Here is a 16980-nt window from a genome sequence, read left to right as displayed (position 1 = left end):
GTGCGTAGCGCTGACCCTAGGGGTGGGCTATGTTGCGGTAGATACACCGTGGCACGGTGTACCGAGTCACCCGTTTGGTGTCTCGGGATCCCTGTTCACATCGTTCGGGGCCGTATGTGGAAACCTCGGCCGGACTCCCTGCGGATGGAACCTGGATAGGCGATAAACCTGGACTAGAGACTTAAGTGTTTAGGTAGGCCGTGGCCGACACCCTCGCTGGGCTTCCGCTTGAAGGTTGCCGAGTACATGTCGTGTAAACGGCGGTAAGTGGTGAAAGCGTGTATGAAGAAGTACACCCCTGCAGGGTATAAAACTATTCGAATAGCCGCGTCCGCGGTAAAGGACTACTTGGTTGCCTATACAGTTCATAGACAAGTTAATGGGTACTAATAAAAGACTCAAGATAAGTGTGAGTACCGAGGATGGCCCTCTCGTAGGATGACGAGGGAGGATCCCCGGTGGAGTATTGTGTTGGTGAGTAGTGGACTCGTGTGCGAAAACTATTTTACTGGTGAAGTTCCGTAGGATAGCTTAGCCAAGAGTCAAAGCTGGCTTGCTGCATTAACCCCACCACCTTCTTGAGAATAAGCATGTATAGTAGGTTCTGATGTAAGACTTGCTGAGTACCTTTGTACTCATGTTTGCTTAATTACTGTTTTCAGACGACAACACCGCCCCCTCCGATGGGTTCTACGTAGACCTTGACGTCGACGAGTGACTAGCCACCCAGGTGGTGATCCTGGCCATGGAGGGCCCTATGTAGATAGACAGGCTTCGAGAAGCCTTCTTTCTTTCTAGAGTCTGTACTCAGACTAGTTGCTTCCGCATGTGCTTGTATGTTTGTATGACTTGAGTGTCGGGTCATGTGACCCCTATCTGTATGAACATGTTATGTATGGCTCCCTGGAGCCTTTAAATAAAGTACTTGAGTTGTAGAGTTTTGTTGTGATGCCATGTTGTATGTACTCATATCGGGCATATTGTGTGTATGATTGAAATGCTTGGTATGAGTGGGATCCGACAATCTAGTTGTTTATCCTTGGCAGCCTTTCTTATGGGGAAATGTAGTCTAGTGTTCCTCGAGCCATAGTAGTCCGCTACAGCCCGGTTCACCGGAGTCCTGCTAGCCTAGCACTACTGTTCAGGACACTTGACTGGCCGGCATGTGTTTCACTTCGTTCCTATGTCTGTCCCTTCGGGGAAATGTCACGCTGTGACTTCCGGAGTCCTGCCTAGCCTGCTACAGCCCGGGTTCCCCGGAGTCCTGTTAGCCCAGTGCTACAGCCCGGAATCAATCGCTGATGACCGACATGCTCGATGTGATTCATGTATGCCTGTCTCCATAGGTCTGTGCCGCTTTGGGTTCATGACTAGCCATGTCGGCCCGGGTTCTCTGTCATATGGATGCTAGCGACACTATCATATACGTGAGCCAAAAGGCGCAAACGGTCCCGGGCCATGGTAAGGCGACACCCGTGGGATACCGTGCGTGAGGCCGCAAAGTGATATGAGGTGTTACCGGCTAGATCGATGTGACCTGGAATCGGGGTCCTGACAGCGTTGGCATCAGAGCTGGACTGCCTGTAGGTTCATTGAGCCAAACTAGTCGATGTCGAGTCTAGAAATGCTTTAGTTATATGTAGGGGAATTGATTGTGGGAGGGAACGTAAGGCTCTTTTACTCCTTTACCCTATGCCTCTGATCTGAGTCATTCTCTTCTCATTCAACGTGGGTTAAGGACTAGGCTCTCTCCTTCTATCAGGTTCACGTGTTACTAATCTGTAGTGGCTTATAGGATTGATGTTACAAGCCCCAGTTCAGTTTCTACTATTTTAGTATGTTGCTAATTGGATCAGAATCTTGATATGATGTTGTTGAGTGGTATTGCGAACTGTTGTGGATGTCTCAAATCTTTTTCTGAGCATTTACAGCTGTTATGCTGTCCAATTTTCCCTAGAAATTCTGATGTCTTTGCATTGTGGTTGTGCTTTCAGATGGCCAACCGTGTTCAAAACCAAGTGGTTCGCCTGACCCGGTGCCTCGACGTGCCCGGTCATACTGCTATGTTAGTCCGGGTAATGATCGAGACGGGCTACCGTTGGTATCCCGAATACACCGTCGAAGAGCAGTTCCGCGACTTTAATCAAAGCCAATATCTCTGCACCGTCAGGATATTTCCTTCTTATCCTGGATCTACCGAGCCCCTTCACTGTTCCTATGGACTCGGGGTTACTGTTGAGATGGCTGTGCAGGATGCTGCCTATTCCATGATGACCATCTTGCGAGTCCGGACTGGCCTGCTTCGGAACACCGACTTCCGTTACATGCCAGCTTCACTTCTGGGAGCACAAGGGTATCTTCAGGCTATCTATGCTGACTCCACTCAGGAGGACTCATTAACTCGTACCACTGCCGAGATGCTCGAAGATAAGGACCGAGAGAATCGGGCCTTGAGGCTGGAGCTTTTCAATACCCGTGCTGATCATTGGACCACATTGACTCGGTTGGCACCTGCGGTGCAAGCTGGATGTATGGATACAAGGGATCTGTATCCTGTGAGATCAGCTCTGCCAGACATGGTGGACTGGCGTGATGTGGGAGGCATCACCCCACCCCGTGGTCCCCACAGGCCACCGTTTGTTGGTCCAAGACCTCATCCTAGCCCATGGTCCACAGGCTCCTCAGGATCGTCTGTTCCCGGATGGTCACGTTGAACTTCCAGGCTACGGAGGTGACTTCTATGAGGACTACTAAGGAGATGTCTGAGTTAGTAGTAGTACCACTAGTATTGTAGTAGTTGTATCTCCACTGTCCTGTGAGACTTGTGGAATATGACTTTGTGTGTAATCAATTCCGGAGGTGTAGACAAATAATGTATAGGAGCTTGGAATGCCTCCGATGAGATGTAATGTCTTTTATCATAGTTGTACTGTAGCCTGGGCTTGTACTAAACTATGTATGATGTGTATGACCGTTGGTATATATATGGCAGTTTTATATTACCATGACATACGGATGAACATCTCTGCATTCCGCGTTATCCATTACATTCTGCACTCCTTGCTAAGTTTGAGCCATCCTTATCTAAACCATTGTCTTGTTTTCTCCTAGGATGGTCAACACCCGCAGCAACCCTGCTGCCTCGGAGCAGGGGAAAGCCAGTGCAGCTAGAGGTGAAAATCTGCCTCACCCGCCTTCTCTGGCCGAAGTAATGCTGGAGGCGGAAAGAAACAAGCGTGAGACTAACCGCCTGCTAGAGCGGATTGAGCAGAACACTGCACGCCACCCACGAAATGACTTGGTGTCAATCAATGACTTTATCAAGCTGTACCCACCAAAGTTTAACCATTCCGTCGAACCCCTCGACGCGGATGACTGGCTTCGCAGCATCACTCACAAGCTACGTTCTGCCAACGTAGCCGAAGCCGACAAGGTTACCTATGCTGCCTATCACCTCGAAGGCCCTGCTAGCCTTTGGTGGGAAAACTTCGAAGCTATGCGCCCGGTCGGCCAAGTTACTACTTGGGCTGAGTTCAGTGAGGCTTTCCGCGAGCATCACATTCCGGAAGGTCTCATGGATCGCAAGAGGGAGGAGTTCTGCAACTTCACCCAAGGAAGACTGACTGTGGATGCTTATAGTCGTGAATTTGGAAATCTGGCACGCTATGCTCCCGAAGAGGTATCTACTGACGCTAAGAAGCAAGCAAGGTTCCGCAAGGGACTTAGCCCTGAGCTTCGCCGCGATCTTCGTCTGCACGAGTGCACCTCCTTTCAGAAGTTGGTCAATAAAGCCATCAGTGCTGAGACAGGCCAGACTGATTATGACGCTTCACGCAAGCACTCCCGTGACTTTGGCTCTTCATCCGGCTCTGGAGCTCAGAAGCGCCGGGTGTGGATCCCAAGCACGGCACTGCCACCCAGGTTCATCCCGAGGCCATCCTTTGAGGCGCCTCGTCCCAACCAGCAATTTGCACCGCCCAAGCCCTATGGTGGCCCCGCTGCTAATGCTGCTCCACGCCCCAATGTGGTGACATGCTTTAAGTGTGGAGAGCCGGGTCACTATAGCCGAGAGTGTCCCCAGAACAACAACCCCAATCAAACTGGAAAGTCCGTTGGCCGTGGTAAGCCCGCGGGAAAAACATTCTACGCCAAGCCGGCCACCACTGCACGTGGCCATGTCAACTATGTTTCAGCCGAGGAGGCTCATGAGGATCCCAACGTCGTCCTTGGTACGCTCCTTGTTAACTGCCATCCGGCATCTGTTCTTTTCGATACTGGAGCATCTCATTCATTCATATCCGAGAGCTATGCTCGATTGCATAACACGACATTCTGTGACATGCCCACTTCCATGGTAATTCAAACTCCGGGTTCCAAATGGCAAACTTCTAGAGTAAGTCATGGGAACGAAATTCTTGTCGATAGACTTGTCTTCCTTGCATCCTTGATAGCTCTCAAGTCCACGGACATAAACATCATCTTGGGTATGGACTGGATGTCAGCTCATTACGCTAAGATTGATTGTGCCACTAGAACCGTTCAGCTTACTCACCCATCGGGCAAGACAGTCAATGTCTTAACTCGAGTGGCCAAGCGCCAGCTTTACTCCCTAAATGCCAACCCCCTTCCAGACCTTGAGGATGTTCCGATAGTCCGAGACTTTCCGGATGTCTTTCCAGAAGAACTGCCAGGTGTTCCACCTGACAGGGATGTCGAGTTTGTGATAGACCTTGTTCCAGGAACCGTGCCAATTTCTAGAAGACCCTACAAGATGGCACCCTTAGAACTAGCCGAGCTTAAGAACCAACTCGATGAGTCCTTGAAAAAGGGTTTCATCCGTCCTAGTTCCTCTCCTTGGGCTTGCCCCGTCCTCTTCGTCAAGAAGAAGGATGGAACGGATCGAATGGTTGTGGACTACCGCCCTGTCAACCTGGTCACCATCAAGAACAAATACCCGCTTCCTAGGATTAACGATCTGTATGATCAGCTCGCTGGATCCTCAGTCTTTTCCAAGATGGATTTGAGGTTGGGCTACCATCAAATCAAAATCAGAAACGGGGACATTCCCAAAACGGCCTTTGTTACTCGTTATGGCCAATACGAGTACACCGTCATGTCCTTCGGTTTAACCAATGCCCCAGCTACCTTCTCTCGGTTAATGAACTCGGTTTTCATGGAGTACTTGGATAAATTCGTCGTGGTATACCTCGATGACATACTCATCTACTCCAAGAATGAAGAGGAACATGCCGAACATCTAAGGCTGGTATTGATGAAACTTCGAGAGCATCGCCTTTATGCCAAATTCTCCAAGTGTGAATTTTGGTTGCCAGAAGTGACCTATCTAGGCCATGTAATCTCTGGCAAGGGTATTGCTGTCAATCCCGAGCGAGTTCAAGCCGTCCTTGATTGGACTCCACCTGAGACGGTCAAGCAAGTTCGGAGTTTCCTTGGCTTAGCGAGCTATTGCCGCCGCTTCGTCGAGAATTTCTCCAAGGTTGCTAAACCTCTAACTGAACTCCTCAAGAAAGATAAAAAGTTCGAGTGGACTCCACAGTGCGAGTTCAGCTTTCAGGAACTGAAAAGACGCCTGACATCTGCTCCCGTACTGGTACCACCAGATTTCTCCAAGGACTTTATTATCTATTGCGACGCCTCGCGACAAGGACTAGGTTGCATACTCATGCAGGATCGTCAGGTAATTGCCTATGCTTCACGGCAATTACACCCACATGAGGAAAATTATCCCACACATGATCTAGAGCTTGCAGCTGTAGTCCATGCACTTAAAACCTGGCGACATTACCTCCTCGGTAATCGTTGCGAGATCTTCACCGATCACCAAAGTTTGAAATATATCTTCACCCAACCAGACTTGAATCTCAGGCAAAGACGTTGGGTTGAGTTGATCTCGGATTACGACTTAGGAATAACTTACACCCCGGGCAAAGCCAATGTCATGGCTGATGCACTAAGCCGTAAATCCTATTGTAACAACCTGATGTTACAACAGAGTCAACCACCTCTCCATGAGGAATTCCGTAAGCTTAACCTTCACATTGTTCCTCGAGGATTCCTATCCACCCTGGTGGCGAAACCTACCCTTATGGATCAAATCATAACCGCCCAGCGGTATGATAAGGGCATATCCCGGATTAAGGAAAACATCGCTAGCGGAGTTGCTAAATGTTTCTCCATGGATGAGCGAGGTGCTGTCTTCTTCGAGAACCGTTTGGTGGTTCCCAAGAAACAACATCTGCGCCAGTTGATCCTTAAGGAAGCTCATGAATCCCCTCTCACCATTCATCCCGGTAGTACTAAAATGTATCAAGACCTACGCCAGAGGTTTTGGTGGACTAGGATGAAGAGAGAAATCGCTCAATACATTGCTAATTGCGACGTTTGTCGTCGTGTTAAAGCAGAGCATCAACGGCCTGCTGGCACTCTTCAACCTTTGGCTATTCCCGAATGGAAATGGGATAAAATCAGTATGGATTTCATCACTGGGTTTCCCAGGACCAAGAGAGGGAATAATGCCATCTTCGTCGTGATCGACCGTCTTTCCAAAGTAGCCCACTTTCTACCTGTTCGTGAGAGTATCACCGCTAGCCAGCTAGCCGATTTATACATCTCCCGAATAGTGTCTCTTCATGGTGTTCCATTGGAAATTAACTCAGACCGTGGGAGTCTCTTCACCTCTCGATTTTGGGAAAGTTTCCAAAATGCTATGGGAACTCGTCTCTCTTTTAGTACTGCCTTCCATCCTCAATCAAGTGGTCAAGTAGAGCGAGTCAATCAAATTCTGGAAGATATGCTCCGAGCTTCTGTCATCTCGTTCGGAATGAGTTGGGAGAAATGCCTTCCATTCGCGGAGTTTGCTTATAACAATAGTTATCAAGCCAGCTTGGGCAAGGCTCCTTTCGAAGTTCTCTATGGACGAAAATGTCGAACGCCTCTTAACTGGTCAGAAACCGGGGAAAGACAACTCTTTGGCCCGGATATGATTCAGGAAGCAGAAGAGCAGGTTCGCGTTATTCGTGAGAAATTGAAAACAGCCCAATCTCGTCAAAAGAGTCAATATGATCGTAAACATAAGCCTATGACTTATGAAGTCGACGAGAAGGCTTACCTTCGGGTTACTCCGTTAAAGGGAACCCATCGTTTCGGTATCAAAGGCAAATTGGCTCCTCGTTACATTGGACCCTTTCGCATTCTTGCCAAACGAGGAGAAGTTGCCTACCAATTGGAACTACCTCCGCATCTTTCCAGAGTTCACGATGTCTTCCACGTTTCACAACTCAGGCGTTGCTTCGCGGATCCTATCCGTGGAGTGGACCACGAAACGCTTGATCTACAAGATAACCTCTCCTATCGGGAATATCCCGTTCGTATCCTTGATCAAGCCGAGCGTACCACTCGACGTCAGAATATCAAGTTTCTCAAGGTTCAATGGTCACACCATTCCGAGAAAGAAGCCACTTGGGAAAGGGAGGATCGTCTTCGACTTGAGTACCCCACCTTCTTCCCGGAGGATCCTAAATCTCGGGACGAGATTCTTTTGAGTGGGGGTGAGTTGTCACACCCTAGCTAGTTCAAGCATTAGAGTGTGCATCATGTTTAAATTTCTCTTAAATTTGAAATGGGGAAGCAGAAACCCCCAACACCCCCTGGAAACAACTAGGGTTTACTAAAATTATTTTCAATGAACCTGAAATGCCCTTCTAAAAAGTTCACCCTCTTTGTCTTGGGTTAAAACCTCTGGCAAAATTGGTGCACAATTTTCTAGGTCAACAGAAGGTCATTGAATTAAATCATAAGTATTTGAATTTGGGCATTTAAATGCTATAAAATAATTTAAATGCCCAAATAATTCTGGAAATAAATGTTTGCTGTTGGAAATAATCTAAACAGAGCCCACAATTATTTTCAGGATTTTTGGAAACGTTTTAGTATTTTAATTAAAGCCCAACAGTTGCAGTTAAATAGAAAAACAGAAACAAATAAAAAAACAGAGAGAGGGAAGCTACCTGGGCCTTACCTGTGCTGGCCCAGCCCACCTGGCTCGGCCCAGCCGACTGGCCCTGCCAGTCGTCGTCCTCCTCGCGCCAGAAGGACGCGGAGCGCGTGGCCGGCGCCCGCGGCCACACGCCGGCCGCCTCCTGCTTCCGCCGACGCCTGGAGACGCCTAGGGATGCCACGCGACCCCCACGTCCCCCTCTCATCCTCGCGCACTCTCCCCCTCGTCTCCCTCACTCTCTCCCGCGATGCCCGAGCGCGTTCCTCGCCGCCGTTCGCCGTAGACGACGCCAGAGCCACCCCCTCGCCCCTCCGACAAGCCAAATCGCTCCGCCACGACGCCCTCGCCCTCCCCACCGAGCCACGCTTCGCCGGAGGCCCTGCATCGCCGCTATCGCGCCGTCTTCAACCTCGGTACCCGCCGGACGCCGTTCATCGATTCGCCTCGCTCCGGTCGCCCCCGAGCCCACTGAGCTGCTCATCGACCTCCCTGTGAGCTCCGCCGCCTTCCCCTCTTCTTTCCCACGCATTTGCACCCTCTAGGCCATAGTTCCACCATGGCCGAAGCTCGTCTCCGCTCGAGCTCGTCGCCGGCGTCGCTCCGGCGACCATTTGGTCCTCCCGTGCTATGCAACGTGCTTGCCGCATCGCGTAGTGCCTCGCTAGCGCTTCAGTTTCCGTGTTTGCACGCCGCAGCCCACTCCCCGCACATGGCCGAACTCCGGCCGCCGCCTTGGAGCTCGCCGTCGTCGTCTCCGGCCACCGTAGGCCCGGCCTCCACCACCACTAGATGCGCGACTGCAAGAGCTCTCCAACGAGCCCAAGAACGGCCTCGCCCGTGCCCTGTGGGCGTTTTCCGAGCTGCGCCACCGTCTCGGGCCTCGCCGGCGTCGAGTCGCCGGCGAGTTTGACCCAGTTTGACTCCTGGGTGGGCCCAGGTAGACCCCCCCTGAGTCTATGACAGGTGGGGCCGGTCTGCTAACTAATTTAGGATTAGTTTTAATTAATTTTAATTAAATCAGTCACTGACATGTGGGCCCAGGCCCCACTGACAGCTAATTAGTGTTAATCTAATCCTGTTAATTAGCTGAGAGGCTGACAGAAGGGGCCCACCAGTCAGGTTTGACCTGGGCTGGCGCCTTTGACCTGCTGAGGTCAGCATGACGCAATGCTGACGCAGTAATGCATTTTCTGGATTTATTTTTATTCAGGAATTTCCAGAAAATAGTTAAAACTTCTAAAAATCATAGAAAATCAACCATAGCTCCAAATGCAAAGATTTATATATGAAAAATGATCAGAAAAATTCAATCTATCCATCTGTAATGGTTTCATGCATGACAAAACAAGTTTACCTTGCTGTTTAAGCAGAATAAGGAAATGCACTATTAAGGCCATGTTTAATGAGCTAATATTTGAATCTTTGATTCAAATGAGTTCATTCCTTTCTGTTATAGCTTGCATTAGGCCAAGACACATTCATATTGCCATGTCATAGCATGCATCATATTGTTGCATATCGTCATGTGTTGATTGTGTTCCGATGTGTTCTTCGTGGTAGGTTCTGCCTCCGAGGATATTCACGAGTATCCAACTGAAGGGCAGTATCCCACTACCACTCCATCAGGCAAGCAACCATTGATCATTCCGATACAAACCCATGTTCTCGCTTCTGCTCTTGTTTACTGCATTAAGACAACGCGATTCAAACTGCTGTGTGCTACGGTAGTTGAACCCTTATCCTCTGCATGACCTGTCATTGCCACAGTAACTAGATGAAACCCACTAGCATGTGTAGGAGTTGATTGAGCCATGTATGTGATTCCTACCTTGCTATGCCTGCTATGCTTAGAGTTGTGTCAGGTCTGGTTCATCTGGGTGATGGGCCAGAGTGAAATGCTTATGCCGGTAATGTGAGGGATGTGTTGAACATGTTTTGGTAAAGGTATCGATGAGAGGCCATGTAGGAGTACATGGTGGGTTGTTTCATTGAGGCCGTCCCTAAGAACTGAGATCTGTATGTGTGATTTAAGATTCAGCTACTACCATGCATTGGGATCCTTAATTGACCCTCTCGGCTTCTTAACCACCCTAGTACTCTGTCCAGGAGTTGCAAATAGTTTCTGGTGTTTGTAGGTTATGTGTTGGCGGCCGTGCGTAGCGCTGACCCTAGGGGTGGGCTATGTTGCGGTAGATACACCGTGGCACGGTGTACCGAGTCACCCGTTTGGTGTCTCGGGATCCCTGTTCACATCGTTCGGGGCCGTATGTGGAAACCTCGGCCGGACTCCCTGCGGATGGAACCTGGATAGGCGATAAACCTGGACTAGAGACTTAAGTGTTTAGGTAGGCCGTGGCCGACACCCTCGCTGGGCTTCCGCTTGAAGGTTGCCGAGTACATGTCGTGTAAACGGCGGTAAGTGGTGAAAGCGTGTATGAAGAAGTACACCCCTGCAGGGTATAAAACTATTCGAATAGCCGCGTCCGCGGTAAAGGACTACTTGGTTGCCTATACAGTTCATAGACAAGTTAATGGGTACTAATAAAAGACTCAAGATAAGTGTGAGTACCGAGGATGGCCCTCTCGTAGGATGACGAGGGAGGATCCCCGGTGGAGTATTGTGTTGGTGAGTAGTGGACTCGTGTGCGAAAACTATTTTACTGGTGAAGTTCCGTAGGATAGCTTAGCCAAGAGTCAAAGCTGGCTTGCTGCATTAACCCCACCACCTTCTTGAGAATAAGCATGTATAGTAGGTTCTGATGTAAGACTTGCTGAGTACCTTTGTACTCATGTTTGCTTAATTACTGTTTTCAGACGACAACACCGCCCCCTCCGATGGGTTCTACGTAGACCTTGACGTCGACGAGTGACTAGCCACCCAGGTGGTGATCCTGGCCATGGAGGGCCCTATGTAGATAGACAGGCTTCGAGAAGCCTTCTTTCTTTCTAGAGTCTGTACTCAGACTAGTTGCTTCCGCATGTGCTTGTATGTTTGTATGACTTGAGTGTCGGGTCAGGTGACCCCTATCTGTATGAACATGTTATGTATGGCTCCCTGGAGCCTTTAAATAAAGTACTTGAGTTGTAGAGTTTTGTTGTGATGCCATGTTGTATGTACTCATATCGGGCATATTGTGTGTATGATTGAAATGCTTGGTATGAGTGGGATCCGACAATCTAGTTGTTTATCCTTGGCAGCCTTTCCTATGGGGAAATGTAGTCTAGTGTTCCTCGAGCCATAGTAGTCCGCTATAGCCCGGTTCACCGGAGTCCTGCTAGCCTAGCACTACTGTTCAGGACACTTGACTGGCCGGCATGTGTTTCACTTCGTTCCTATGTATTCCCTTCGGGGAAATGTCACGCTGTGACTTCCGGAATCCTGCCTAGCCTGCTACAGCCCGGGTTCCCTGGAGTCCTGTTAGCCCAGTGCTACAGCCCGAAATCAATCGCTGATGACCGACATGCTCGATGTGATTCATGTATGCCTGTCTCCATAGGTCTATGCCGCTTTGGGTTCATGACTAGCCATGTCGGCCCAGATTCTCTGTCATATGGATGCTAGCGACACTATCATATACATGAGCCAAAAGGCGCAAACGGTCCCGGGCCATGGTAAGGCAACACCCGTGGGATACCGTGCGTGAGGCCGCAAAGTGATATGAGGTGTTACCGGCTAGATCGATGTGATTTGGAATCGGGGTCCTCACAGCGTGTTTTGCCGCACATCAATTGGATGGACCAGCTGAAGGAAATATGCCCTACAGGAAATAATAAAGTTATTATTTATTTCCTTATTTCATGATAAATGTTTATTATTCATGCTAGAATTGTATTAACCGGAAACATAATACATGTGTGAATACATAGACAAACAGAGTGTCACTAGTATGCCTCTACTTGACTAGCTCGTTGATCAAAGATGGTTATGTTTCCTAACCATAGACAAAGAGTTGTTATTTGATTAACGGGATCACATCATTAGGAGAATGATGTGATTGACTTGACCCATTCCGTTAGCTTAGCACTCGATCGTTTAGTATGTTGCTATTGCTTTCTTCATGACTTATACATGTTCCTATGACTATGAGATTATGCAACTCCCATTTACCGGAGGAACAGTTTGTGTGCTACCAAAAGTCACAACGTAACTGGGTGATTATAAAGGAGCTCTACAGGTGTCTCCAAAGGTACATGTTGGGTTGGCGTATTTTGAGATTAGGATTTGTCACTCCGATTGTCGGAGAGGTATCTCTGGGCCCTCTCGATAATGCACATCACATAAGCCTTGCAAGCATTGCAAATAATGAGTTAGTTGGGAGATGATGTATTACGGAACAAGTAAAGAGACTTGCCGGTAAAGAGATTGAACTAGGTATTGAGATACCGACGATCGAATCTCGGGCAAGTAACATACCGATGACAAAGGGAACAACGTATGTTGTCATGCGGTTTGACCGATAAAGATCTTCATAAAATATGTAGGAGCCAATATGACCATCCAGGTTCCGCTATTGGTTATTGACCGGAGACGTGTCTCGGTCATGTCTACATTGTTCTCGAACCCGTAGGGTCCGCACGCTTAAGATTTCGATGACAGTTATATTATGAGTATATGAGTTTTGATGTACCGAAGGAGTTCGGAGTCCCGGATGAGATCGGGGACATGACGAGGAGTCTCAAAATGGTCGAGACGTAAAGATCGATATATCGGACGACTATATTCGGACATCGGAAAGGTTCCGAGTGGTTCGGGTATTTTTCGGAGTACCGGGGAGTTATGGGAATACGGGGGAAGAAGTATATGGGCCTTATTGGGCTTTAGGGGAGAGGAAGAGGCAGGCCGCGCACCCTCCCCATTGACTAGTCCGAATTGGACTAGGGGGAGGGGCGGCGCCCCCTCCTTCCTTCTCTTCCCTCTTCCCCTTCCTTGTCTCCTACTCCTACTACTTGGAAGGACTCCTAGTTGGACTAGGAAAGGGGAAATCCTACTCCCGGTGGAAGTAGGACTCCCCTAGGGCGCGTCATAGAGAGGGCCGACCCTCCACTCCTTTATATACGGGGGCAGGGGGCACCCCATAGACACACAAGTTGATCTTCGTGATCGTTCCTTAGCCTTGTGCGGTGCCCCCCTCCACCATATTCCACCTCGGTCATATTGTAGCGGTGCTTAGGCGAAGCCCTGCGGTGGTTGAACATCAAGGTCGTCACCACGCCGTCGTGCTGACGGAACTCCTCCCCGAAGCTTTGCTGGATCGAAGCCCGGGGTGCGTCATCGAGCTGAACGTGTGCCAAGAACTCGGAGGTGCCGGAGTAACGGTGCTTGGATCGGTTGGACTGGGAAGACGTACGACTACTTCCTCTATGTTGCGTTAATGCTTCCGCTTCGGTCTACGAGGGTACGTAGACAACACTCTCCCCTCTCGTTGCTATACATCACCATGATCTTGCGTGTGCGTAGGAATTTTTTTGAAATTACTACGTTCCCCAACAGTGGTATCAGAGCCTAGGTTTTATGGTTTGATGTTATATGCACGAGTAGAACACAAGTGAGTTGTGGGCGATATAAGTCATACTGCTTACCAGCATGTCATACTTTGGTTCCGCTGTATTGTTGGATGAAGCGGCCCGGACCGACATTACGTGTACGCTTACGCGAGACTAGTTCTACCGCCGTGCTTTGCACACAGGTGGCTGGCGGGTGTCAGTTTGTCCAACTTTAGTTGAACCAAGTGTGGCTACGCCCGGTCCTTGCGAAGGTTAAAACAGCACCAACTTGACAAACTATCGTTGTGGTTTTCGATGCGTAGGTAAGATTGGTTCTTGCTTAAGCCCATAGCAGCCACGTAAAACTTGCAACAACAAAGTAGAGGATGTCTAACTTGTTTTTGCAGGGCATGTTGTGATGTGATATGGTCAAGGCATGATGCTAAATTTTATTGTATGAGATGATCATGTTTTGTAACCAAGTTATCGGCAACTGGCAGGAGCCATATGGTTGTCGCTTTATTGTATGCAATGCAATCGCCCTGTAATGCTTTACTTTATCACTAAGAAGTAGCGATAGTCGTAGAAGCATAAGATTGGCGAGACGACAACGATGCTACGATGGAGATCAAGGTGTCGCGCCGGTGACGATGGTGATCATGACGGTGCTTCGGAGATGGAGATCACAAGCACAAGATGATGATGGCCATATCATATCACTTATATTGATTGCATGTGATGTTTATCTTTTATGCATCTTATCTTGCTTTGATTGACGGTAGCATTATAATATGATCTCTCACTAAATTTCAAGATAAAAAATGTTCTCCCTGAGTATGCACCGTTGCCAAAGTTCGTCGTGCCCAGACACCACGTGATGATCGGGTGTGATAAGCTCTACGTCCATCTACAATGGGTGCAAGCCAATTTTGCACACGCAGAATACTCAGGTTAAACTTGACGAGCCTAGCATATGCAGATATGACCTCGGAACACTGAGACCGAAAGGTCGAGCGTGAATCATATAGTAGATATGATCAACATAGCGATGTTCACCATTGAAAACTACTCCATTTCACGTGATGATCGGTTATGGTTTAGTTGATTTGGATCACGTGATCACTTAGATGACTAGAGAGATGTCTGTCTAAGTGGGAGTTCTTAAGTAATATGATTAATTGAACTTAAATTTATCATGAACTTAGTCCTGGTAGTATTTTGCAAATCATGTTGTAGATCAATAGCTCGCGTTGTTGCTTCCCCGTGTTTATTTTGATATGTTCCTAGAGAAAATTGTGTTGAAAGATGTTAGTAGCAATGATGTGGATTGGATCCGTGATTTGAGGTTTATCCTCATTGCTGCATAGAAGAATTATGTCCTTGATGCACCGCTAGGTGATGGACCTATTGCAGGAGCAGATGCAGACGTTATGAACGTTTGGCTAGCTCAATATGATGACTACTTGATAGTTTAGTGCACCATGCTTAACGGCTTAGAATCGGGACTTCAAAGACGTTTTGAACGTCATGGACCATATGAGATGTTCCAGGAATTGAAGTTAATATTTCAAGCAAATACCCGAGTTGAGAGATATGAAGTCTCCAACAAGTTCTATAGCTAAAAGATGGAGGAGAATCGCTCAATTAGTGAGCATGTGCTCAGATTGTCTGGGTACTACAATCACTTGAATCAAGTGGGAGTTAATCTTCCAGATAAAATAGTGATTGACAGAATTCTCTAGTCACCATCACCAAGTTAGTAGAACTTCATAATGAACTATAGTATGCAAGGGATGACGAAAACGACTCCCGAGTTTTTCATGATGATGAAATCGATGAAGGTAGAAATCGAGAAAAACATCAAGTGTTGATGGTTGACAAGATCACTAGTTTCAAGAAAAGGGCAAAGGAAAAAAAGGGGAACTTCAAGAAAAACAGAAAGCAAGTTGCTGCTCAAGTGAAGAAGCCCAAGTCTGGTCCTAAGCCTGAGACTAAGTGCTTCTACTGCAAAGAGACTGGTCACTGGAAGCGAAACTACCCCAAGTGATTGGCGGATAAGAAGGATGGCAAAGTGAACATAAGTATATTTGATATACATGTTATTGATGTGTACTTTACTAGTGTTTATAGCAACCCCTCAGTATTTGATACTAGTTCAGTTGCTAAGATTAGTAACTCGAAACGGGAGTTGCAGAATAAACAGAGACTAGTTAAGGGTGAAGTGACGATGTGTGTTGGAAGTGGTTCCAAGATTGATATGATCATCATCGCACACTCCCTATACTTTCGGGATTAGTGTTGAACCTAAATAAGTGTTATTTGGTATTTGCATTGAGCATGAATATGATTTGATCATGTTTATTGTAATACAGTTATTCATTTAAGTAAAAGAATAAATTGTTGTTCTGTTTACATGAATAAAACCTTATATGGTTACACACCCAATGAAAATAGTTCATTGGATCTCGATCGTACTGATACACATATTCATAATATTGAAACCAAAAGATGTGAAGTTAATAATGATAGTGCAACTTATTTGTGGCACTGCCGTTTAGGTCATATTGGTGTAAAGCGCATGAAGAAACTCCATGCTGATGGGATTTTGGAATCACTTGATTATGAATCACTTGGTGCTTGCGAACCATGCCTTATGGGCAAGATGACTAAAGACACCGTTCTCCGGAACAATGGAGCGAGCAACTGACTTATTGGAAATAATATTGATGTATGCGATCCGATGAGTGTTGAAGCTCGCGGCAGGTATTGTTATTTTCTGACCTTCACATATGATTTGAGCAGATATGGGTATATCTGCTTGATGAAACATAAGTCTGAAACATTTGAAAAGTTCAAAGAATTTCAGAGTGAAGTGGAAAATCATCGTAACAAGAAAAAGGTTTCTACGATCTGATCGTGGAGACAAATATTTGAGTTACGAGTTTGGTCTTCAGTTAAAACTATGTGGAATAGTTTCACAAATTCATGCCACCTGGAACACCACAGCATAATGGTGTGTTCGAACGTCATAACCGTACTTTAATGGATATAGTGCAATCTATGATGTTTCTTACCGATTTACCACTATAGTTTTGGGGTTATGCATTAGAGACAGCTGCATTCACGAAAAAAAGGGCACCATCTAAATCCGTTGAGACGACACTGTATGAACTGTGGTTTGGCAAGAAACCAAAGTTGTCGTTTCTTAAAGTTTGGGGTTGGAATGCTTATAAGAAAAAGTTTCATCCTGATAAGCTCAAACCCAAATTGGAGAAAGGTGTCTTCATAGGATACCCAAAGAAGACAGTTGGGTACACCTTCTATCACAGATCCGAAGGCAAGACATTCGTTGCTAAGAATGGATCCTTTCTAGAAAAGGAGTTTCTCTCGAAAGAAGTGAGTGGGAGGAAAGTAGAACTTGATGACGTAACTGTACCTGCTCCCTTATTGGAAAGTAGTACATCACAGAAACCGGTTTC

This window comes from Triticum aestivum, chromosome 7A, assembly GCF_018294505.1.
Source record: "Triticum aestivum cultivar Chinese Spring chromosome 7A, IWGSC CS RefSeq v2.1, whole genome shotgun sequence".
Classification (NCBI taxonomy): domain Eukaryota; kingdom Viridiplantae; phylum Streptophyta; class Magnoliopsida; order Poales; family Poaceae; genus Triticum; species Triticum aestivum.
This window is presented reverse-complemented; position numbering follows the sequence as displayed.